A 10,790-nucleotide genomic window follows, 5' to 3' on the forward strand; every position below is an offset into this window, starting at 1 on the left:
CTCCCCCACAACTCCCCCCAACCAATTCCGCCTACTTTTTGACATACACACATTTGCTCGCAGCCTCCGATGGCAACATTTCTGGGCCAAAAATCCCTCACTCCAAACTACTACCAGTGAAACCCACCCGAGCCTCCTTCAATTTAGCCCCCCCTCCTCCCAAGATCCACCCCCCCTGCCCACCAACCACCCCTTGGAAAGATACATCACTGCCGTCATTTCCACCACCTCTGACAGCTCATTCTTAAATAACTTTCACAACCAACCTAACCTCAATCCCCCCAACAGAAAGCTCTCAGAGACCTCCGCAACAACCACAACATCAAAATCCTCCCAGCTGACAAGGGGTCCACCACGGTGGTCTTGAACTCTCAAGACTACCTGGCGGAAGCCAACCGCCAGCTGGCTGACCCCTCCACTACAAACCCACCACAGTTGACCTATCCACCGAACACCTCACCAAAATCCGGGACTTCATCCACACCCGCGGCCCACCTGAAGGCCTAACAGCTCGTACCACCGCCATGTTAATACCCGACAATCCCCGCACCCCCACCTTCTATCTATTGCCCAAAATCCACAAACCTGGCAACCCTGGCAGACCCATTGTGTCCAGCTATAACTCACCTACAGAACGAATCTCAGCCTTTGTTGACTCCCATCTCCAGCCTCTTGTGAAAGCTCTGCCCTCCTACCTCCGTGACACCAACCACTTCCTCCAGAAAATCAGCACCCTCCCACCATTGCCCCCAAATACCATCCTTGCCACCATTGATGTCACTTCCCTCTACACCAACATACCTCACTCCCATGGCCTCCGCTCCATAGAATTCTATCTCAATAGCAGACCCAAACCTCACAACCCCAGCACCAACTTCCTGACCCACCTAGCCCACCTTGTCCTCACTTGTAACAACTTCACCTTTGAAAACCAAAATTTCCTACAGATCCGAGGTACAGCCATGGGTACCAGAATGGCCCCATCCCATGCAAACCTCTTCATGGGCCAACTTGAGCAAGAGTTTTTGGCTACCCAACCCCTCCTCTGGCTCCGCTTCATCGACGACATCTTCATGCTCTGGACACATGGAGAACCATCCTTGTCAGCCTTCCTGGACCAACTTAACCACTTCCGTTCCCTAAAATTCATCTGGACACACTCCCCCAACCAGATCACCTTCCTGGATGTGGACGTGCACATTGAGGGAGGACACCTGACTACCTCCATCCACATAAAACCCACCAACCACATGCAATACCTACACTTCTCCAGCTCCCACCCGTTCCACACCAAAAAAGCAATTCCATTCTCTCTGGCCCTCAGGGGACAGCGCCTGAACACTTCACCCACCTCCCACCAGAATTATAACCTCCGCCTACACCAGGCCCTGGTTAACCGTGGATATCCCTCCATCCTGGTCACCAAGCAAATATCACGAGCTGCCTCACATACCACCACCACCAAGAAACCTGCTGCCACCAACCCACCTGCACTCATCACCCAATATCATCCCCACCTCAACAAAATCAGGCACACACTGCACTCTCTTCTCCCAATCCTCCACAGTGATCCCGAAACCAAAAACATATTTCACGACAAACCCAGGGTGGTTTTCAAACGCCCCCCTAACCTCCAAAACATCCTGGTCCACAACACTCCTTCACCACACATCCAACACCCCCCTGCCCATAAATGCAACCGACCCAGGTGCAAGACCTGCCCCATCCTCATCACTTCTCACACCCTCCAGGTGCACACGGCCACTGGCAAATTTACCCTCCATCCCAAAGGGACCTGCCATGCCTCAAACCTTATCTACATCCTCACCTGCAACATCTGTGGTGATTTTTACCTGGGGGAAACATCAACGGCCCTCAACCTCCGCATCAATAACCACCGCTCCTCCACCCACAACCTGGACTTCACTGTCGCCGTCCACACCAACCACCACAACATCAGTTTCAACGACTGCTTCCGGGTAGCGATCATCCACCTCCTACCCCAACCAGCCAACACCTCTGTTCGCAAAAGATGGGAGAGGGCCTATATATCGGCCATGAGTGCAACCACTCCACCTGGCCTGAACAAGGCCACCCAGTAATGCCCAACCCTCACCCACCCTCCCTCCCAACTCATCCTACACACTCACAGTTTACGACGAGCCTGGTGACGAAACAGTGTTTTTTTCGTTCTACGCACCGCTTCTTCTTCAATGGGGACCTGGCAACTCTGCAGGACCCCAACTTCCGGTTCCGTCTTCTGTTTCTTCTCACACCGATGATGCTATAAATTAGCGAAAATTTTGAATTTTCCTACTGTCCGGTGAGTGTTTCCTTTTACCTTATTTGATTTTTACTTAGCCCTTTTGGCCCTCCTTGCTTTTATCCATTATATATATATATATGTGTATGTATGTATATTATATATATATGTATATTAGCATATAACAATATGTTATAAACACATTCTTACTTTCCAAAGAAGCGCATGTGGAATGGCAAAAACTGATCCGGATCTGGCCATCCCTAGTTCAGTCTGCCATTTTCTTTACGGGTGGAGTTAAATTGAGACATTTCTGAAGTACTTCCTTTATTTCTTTCATGATACCATGTTGTAATTTACAGGAAGAAGGCTTATATATTATAAGGGGTTGTCTAGAAGCAAGGCTGGCTAGAAGAGTACTGCATGGGACCACTTTCCCTCGCTCAAACTCGTTCGAATCTCCCACTCCCGAGCGTGCTATGCTCGAACTTATCGCACTCATAGTGGAATGATTGGTATCGTCCCGTATTTCAAAGTCCAATAAGCAGCACTGTCAACCTAAAACCCATACATGCAAGGAAACCACTCTATGCAATTACAATTCTAAATAATAATTTTGTATATTATGTATGACTGAAATACAGCACACATGAAATTATGCAATATCTACAAACCGAAACGTAAAATGGATACACATAAAGTCCGCGCGTTCATTATATCCCCATCGGCAACCCTTTGATAAAACTTAACACTGGAAACAATAGCCAACAATAGCCAGACCGCTTCCGATAAGCGCGTGCACTCAGACGTTGTTGCCACATTTTCTTTACATTTCTTGTAGTTGCAAGGCGGAGCAGGCGGGTGCGTGAGTCTTTTCTCTTTACATATTGTTTAATTTGTTTGTTTCTCTTTCTTTTTATTTACCCTTTCCTTCAATTTGGCAACATCGCTTTCCTACTCCAGTTTCTTCAAAAGAAAACCGCCCGCTTGGGTGTTTCTTTTAACAAAGAGCACCGCTCCCTTTGTTAACCGCTGGGGTATAATGAACGCGCGGACTTTACTGACAGACCTGCCTAAGCAATTACAAATATTGTATCACAGTGCAAGAAGTACGTGTACATCATCGTTCACTTACCGAAAGGGATAATCATATTCTGCGAAATAATAAAATGCAGTTATAACATTTAATTGAACATCATTTCAATGTGAAAATAATTGTAGAAACATGAAATGTCAGTCTAGGTACTATCAGCCCATAATCATCTATTTCATTTTCATATATCTCAGTAACATATACAAAACTGCATGTTAGTATGGAGATGATGACTATGTTCACTAATTATTCAATTTCACTTCGTCTTTTTCTTCACAATCCATACTTGAGGGCTCACTACCATAGACAAATTACGGAAATACGTCTACTAATAGAGTTCGAGTGTATTTCGCTTGTTCGGTCGTTTTTTGCTCGAGCGGAAGAACTATCAATTCTGTGTGCCATCTAGCATTGCCCGTGCGAACTATTTGTCACTCAAGCGAAAAACGCTCATTGCAGCACTTTAGTGGCTAGTCTTGTTATTAGCTTTCCAGCTGAAAGAATTGTGCAAGAGCTGTGTCAAATTCTTTCCATTAACACAAACAAATGGTATGAAATATTTGGTGTCTTTAGGTTATCACCTGATCTTTAATAAACCTTTGCGGAGGAAGGAAATTACTTCCTCACACACTTTAATGCAGAACAGTACAGAAGACCCCACTCACAGAAATACAGTTACAAATAATATGCTACAAATTAGGTGATGTCAGGTAACATGGCAGCCGAAAGTTAAAATATTTAGGGACTGATTTATCCATCCTAAATACCCTCACCAACCAATTAAAATTCTGAGAGCCCACCAGATTTATAAATATTTTGAGTGGGAATTTATCAACAGCTGTTCAATTAAAAATGCTGGATAAAATTACTGCTTGACGACACGCCAAGACATACATACATAATAAAAAGAAAAAAGTTAAAGTGCTCCCCTGTGCTTACCACCACGCCATGAAGGTGTATAGGGGGTGTGGGGGTAACGCCCCACTCTTTCTTGATCCGGTTGTGAGTGAGGGTGATGTGATCAACATCATGGCCCCTGACTGCCTTTACCCCCCAGGGTTTCCCCCAGGTACACATGTTATTTGACACTGGGTGGGCACCGGGGCTGCTTCAGTTAGAAAAGTTTCCGGATTTGAACCGGCTGGGGATCGAACCCGGGACCTTTAGCATGGTAGTCAGACATATTACTGACTGAGCCACCGTGGCCACTATACATACATAATGCAACTCCTAATTTTATTTTCTGGCATACTTTCAGTATAACCTAGTGCCATTATCATAAGGGTAAATTATATAACATACGCATGTCGAACCCTTTATTGTCAATTAATATCATCCAGAACACAAATTTATTATTATTAAAAAACAGAAGAATTAAATCTAGGTTATTTACCTTGCAGTGTGTAAGATTTTCTCCATCTATATAATAAATCTTGTCAATGTCATCATTGTTATCAGGATTGTAAAAAAAAAAAAGTTGGCTATTTTCTTGTTGCGTAGGTTAAGTCTTGTATTTCCATGTTGCAGTTTTTCTTAAAACTGCAATGGGAAATATGAAACTTTACCTGCATTTATCATGCCAAACTACATTTCTTTTAGTCACTTTTCTGCCACTTTTTTGCTAAATGCATGAGGGTAAGTGATGATTAGGTAAACTGATAAACGGACACTTACAAAGAAGACCCACCCCCAGGCTGGTATTCGAACCAGGACACTTTTGAAAATTGAGTTGGTGTTTAAGTCCACTTTATGCACAGTATGGCTATTTGGGACTGGACCTGCTGTTTAAAGTGGGATCTGAACCACTATGTGCCTCCACCGGGTATCGAACCTGGGACCCCTTGATTACAAAGCAATGACGCTACCACTGCACCATCCAGGGCCCGAAACACTTTGACGAGATCGAAAGTCGAGCATTTCACACTGAGCTGGCAATAAACTCAGTCTTATGTATGATTTAAGATTAGCAATGCCTGCAACCAGTAGATACCTGTTCGCTTACATGATGTTTATTATTGTACAAAACCTATGTTATCAACAAAACTTTGTTGTTTTATGGCTGTACCATTCATTTCTTTATGTTAAGACAATTTCTCAAACACACACCATTATACTGGCTGCAAGTCCAGACGTCAGAGCCTAACTAGTCTGCATCTCAAACTCAAATCTATATTCACCTGAACGTGGTCTCATGTAGTGCCCAGTTGATTTACATTGCTTTGTTGTTACATTTCAATAGTTACATTAATAAAAAGTTGAAATGAAGCATAAACATGTTGATGTAGAAATGTAACGTGTTTAATTTCATTCTTGCTGATTTTCATTAAAAAATTAAGATGCTGTCTTTTTCACTCACGAAGTATGAAAACCCATAGTCTGAAAACTGTCATTCAAATCATCAGAAGAAAACCTCTTTCTCACATCATTGTTTGTAGTCCTACTTGCCCGAGCAATAATATTTACATGCACTAAAATACTCATCCTACATTTGATTTATCAAAATAAAGTATTTATATTTGACCTACCATGTAACAGTTAACACAGGTAAAAGTTCAAACCCTAACTTTCAGCCCTGTCTCAGAATCATCATAAGGAAAGGAATTTGGCAAGTAATTTGGAAGAGGAAAAATTGTGCTCTGTTGCTCCTGTACTACAATTTCTTCCGCTAGATGCACTTGTGTACTTTTAGTGTTTGCAGATTTCTGAACTCCTACACAATTTTTTATTTTATTGCAGCACACCAAAAAATTAACCCCCGCCAATAATCTGCATCTAGAAAATTTGAAGTGATAGGCCAATTCTGTGAACTAAACTGAATCCAGCACCTTTGAATTAGTAGAGAACACATACTTCATCCCTGTACATCTCTGTTACAGCAAAAAGTTTAAATTTGTTGCCTAGTATTTGAGGAGCTGGCTGCAAAATCCAGCCAAGCTACTATCTCATAAAAAAGTAACATTGTTTTTCTATTAAATCCATTATATTAAGTTGCTAATTATACCATTTTTCATCATGTACCACTTCAACAGGCAGTAATTATTCATAATTGGGAAAAGAGAGACGCGGTAGTATAATAAATATGGAGAAATTAGTACTCACTTTATCCGTGAAACTGTTTCTTCTTCTTTGTTCTGGAACTTGTTGCACTGTTGCTTGGTGTGAGTCTTTTGTTTTTCTCCGGCTCTAAGCAACAGTACAGCAAGTTCCAACGAGGATGGTGGCAGTGGCCACTGAAATTAATAGAACAAAGAAGAAAGTTTCGTGGATAAAGTGAGTACTAATTTCTTCGTATTTGATACAGGCAGTAATTAGCTATGCAGCATTACAAAAACCAAGATTTCTTGCTGCCTGTAGCACACATCTTCAACATACGCTCATTCTAGACAAGTACACCAAGTTTATATTTCTTTGCAAATTTATTTAGTGTGCACTTTGTTTAATTCTCCAAATAAAGCAGAACAACATAACTACATTATCTTGTTTAATGTACAAAAAACATTTGATCATTTCTTCACTGAGAGGACAATATACACTACAGAATAACAATGTGATAGGTTATAGTTGAAGAATGTAGTAACAAAACTAACCTTGTGTCATTGACAAATTTAAGAATAACAATATCAAATTTCCAACATTTGTTACTAACATTCTGTTGTGTTTTGTATCCATTTGGAGTATCACAAAGAATGAGATTAAACTACATGATGGCACCAAAAAGGGCAACCTGCATTACAAATTCATATTCAACATCTACTTATACAACCAGAAGTGCAAGGAAATGGTCACAAAAACCATCAAACCAACAAGCATAGTGGCCAATAATTTAAGGACAAATTCTACAGAAACAGTGAGAGAATAAGTTTGTGTGTGTGTGTGTGTGTGCTTTAGACATGGACAAATTATAACAATTACAGGAAAACCTCGTTAATACGATATTGGTTAATACGAAGTACCCTTTAATCCGAAGTTCTTCCCATTCCCCAGCCGATAAGATAGGATTTATAATGTATTTCAGTACGGATAAATCGAAATACGGATAATTTTTAATACGAAGTTGTTTACAAGACCCTTCCGCAAAACTGGTTTCGCTTAATTCGAAGTAGACACCTGCGTAAGTCGACAAGAGAAGATCGAATGTGGAAAGAGATTGGACGTTATTTTAACTTGACCTTGACATGTTTCCTTGTCCTAAGAGCTGCTGACAACTCGAGGGAAGCAGCCCGAAATGCCCGCTGGACATTGACATTCTTTGTCAATGTGCATGGGAGGTCAAGCTCTTTCCCCGCTGAATGCGCCACCTTGGAAATATTCACCAGTGCCAGATGAGAAATGCGAGATAAGATCGCACGAATGTTCCAAAATACAAGACGCGTGGCGCCTGGAAGTCTCACCAATCTGTCTAGCTCTGAGCTCGAGATACAGCAATTTCCCGTGAGCGAGCAACTTTTGGCCTGGTAGCAGACAACTTCCGGTAACCACTTTCATTAAAAGCGTGTTCTTTGTGCCCTGTAGAACCTCATAAAAAAGGGAAACTGTTACAGATAATCAAAGCCGCATAGGCCAACTAAAGATCGTCAACCCGCTTAATGCGTTGTAATCTAGGTTTCCCGCAAAAGTTGACATCGATCTTACAACTCCAGTTTCCCGCTTCATACGTTTCCCAACTGTGCCGGTCATAAAATTTGCCAAAACAGGGTTTTGTTGTCTGAGTGACTTCTCCCCTTTATCTATCAGCAAACTGAGGGGGGGGGGTCCGTTGCTAATTGTTTCGGCCACGATATTCTTGCTCGTGTGCGCACACCGGCTCCTTTGGCGTCTAAAAAAAAGCAAACAGTTCTGAAAACCTTCTTTAAAACGAACAAAAACCGCATGATAAGTAAAAGAAAAGTGACCCCCTTCCTTCTCCTACAACAGCTCGTTATCCGCCACTGGTGTGCATGGTAATGTGATTTTTCACGCTGCTGTTAAAAGTTCGGTCTTCGACAACTGCCTTATCTTTAAAATGCCGATGATTTCCCTTCTGCCACCTGCTGCTCTAACTTCCAGCCGGGCTCATTGTGTTTACGCTGCAGCTGGCGCCAGTGTTTAGTCTAGCGTCTGGAAACCTCTGGCTTGCTGATAACTGCAATGACTCATCCAGTGGGAAGGAATATGCTTCATTGTTTTGAATCTCGCAAAGCCATATAATCCCCGCTTTTCTTCAGAACCATTAGCGTGCTGCTGTTAAAAAAAAAACCGCAATGCTCAATGTAGGAATACGAGAGGAAAAGTTTTGGCGGAGCGAGTGTTTGACCTCCAGAATACTCCTGAAACCTACAATAAATTGTCGATTAATCTGAAAATACGCAAGTTTCGTAAAACTTGTTTTTAGTTCATTTTATACTGCTGAACTAAGCGGGACTAAATATACAGTTTAAAGTGGGATCCAAACCAGAGTGATTATCGAGTGCGGCACTGTTTAATGTGTCCTAGGGTACACATTGGGTGCAAACATCGCAAGTTGTGTGTTTACTTTTTCAGAGTTCATTACAATGCAAGTTGAGGAAGAGTTTGGACTGCTCCCTGAGAAAGGGGAGGGGGGGGGGCAAATATGAAGTTAACTGAAGCAAAGAATACGTGACTTTTTTTTAGGATGTGTTTTAGACAGCCGAACCAGAATGAAATTTACAGGCCCGATTTTTTTGTTTTGTGCCAGGGAAAGGTTGTGTTCTTTCCCAAGAGAATCTTCTCTTACCAGTTAATCCTGTAACGGACAATGTTCTAGTACATAAAATCCAATATTCATTCTGTCCGATTATCTCCCCTCTCTTGCTCGCGTGTGACTACTGTCAAGATTCACTTCTTGCAATAAACGAGATTGTTTTCTTTTCCGTAGGTCTCCGTGCAAACGGGTTTCTTATGAACTAAAATTGTAAGAATTTCGTGGAAGAGCAACAACTTTGCACAATTAAAAGAAAATACCGTTTTTTATAAGACTTTTTGCCACAACATGCATCCCGTGCATAACCGGTTGTATAACTAGGCAGGATAAATGGTGTTAACCGACTCCTTGTAATCTTTGTGTCCGCGTTAAGCTCGTGTTCTCATTTTGTGTAACATTTTTTACACTTCCTTTAAAATGTACATTATTATTATATAGTACATATAAAGCTTATTTTCTGAGCTAAGACCAAGTATAAAATATCCTTTGTGGGGCTAATTTATACTCTACTTTATTTACACCTGAAAACAGGTGCCATCTTGAAAAGTTTGGATAACTCGAAGTCGTTTAATACGAAGTTCACATTTTTTGGTCCCTTGAACTTCGTATTAACGAGGTTTTCCTGTATAAAATTCTCTAGGACAGTAGTCACAACATGTACTTTATTTTGAAATCCAAATTTTCAGATCAACCTCGATCCTTCCTTGGAGCTGGTTATAACCAGATGACAATTGATAGAACTATTAGAAACTTGATCCAAGATTTGGTCAACACAATGATCAATCATTTCCAGCTAGTACAAGATCACGAAATGGATGACCATTCTACTGATGTGAAAATTGATTAATTTTATCATGTCCTGTTTATAATCTTTCCAGTTCCACGCAAGGATTGGTCTCGTGTGTCAGCATGCTTGTTTTTAGACTTGTGCCTTGTGCATGCTACGGCATTTTTCTGGTTCTTAAATGCATGTGCATTGATTCTTTTATGATGATATTAAACACAACTTATCGTTCTTTCTCCCAGTTTATACATGATTTGAGATTTATTTTAACTCCTTAAAAATAAATTTCTGGCTTTGTAAAATTTGCTCTCAAAATACTGGCCACTATTCATGTTAAAGATCTGTTTAAATACTCAACATGCATAAGTTTTAAGAACTTATTAAAGGTATTCCTTGACTTCCTTCTAAATTTCATCACTTTACATCCACTCTGCCTGTACAATATGTCATAACAATGTTCTTGAGAGAACACCATTAAGCCTTGTTTCCATGATATGAAAAACTCAATATGCTGACCAAGGCAGAACATTTATTTTTTAAAACAAACTAAACGTAAGGTTTAGATTTTATACACAAAGATTACTTCCCTCCAGACACAAGATTATTAGAAAGTTGTTTTCTCTCTAGAACATTCCAGCACGTGCCTTCCCTTGTCAACTGTACTTTCACCTGACGGTGATTTGGATAAACATTTCCTTTCATCTGGAAAGTGGTTGGACTCTTTATCTAACACTCTTTTTCTTTCTTACAGGAAGGGAGGATGAAGCACCTCAATAATAGCGAAGAATGCAAACAAGAAAAAGGAAAACAGAGCAGAGGAAGAAGAAGGGGTTATATACGAAGTGAAGTGTAAAGAATATCACGAGTGTGTACATAGGAGTAACGAAAAAGATGCTAAAAGACTGGTTGAAACAACATAGGGATGATGTAAGACTTAAAAGAGATAAAA

At 41.1% G+C, this 10,790-nt stretch overlaps 1 protein-coding gene across 3 annotated transcripts in view; it reads right to left on the bottom strand.

Annotated features, from left to right (window-relative positions):
* The window catches only part of LOC146002852 (clathrin interactor 1-like), a 97,145-nt gene that overhangs the window by 39,200 nt on the left and 47,155 nt on the right, over nucleotides 1-10,790 (bottom strand). The window lies entirely within an intron of this gene.

Source organism: Lepisma saccharinum, chromosome 19 (genome assembly GCF_977018435.1).
Source record: "Lepisma saccharinum chromosome 19, izLepSacc3.1, whole genome shotgun sequence".
NCBI classification, from domain to species: Eukaryota; Metazoa; Arthropoda; class Insecta; order Zygentoma; family Lepismatidae; genus Lepisma; species Lepisma saccharinum.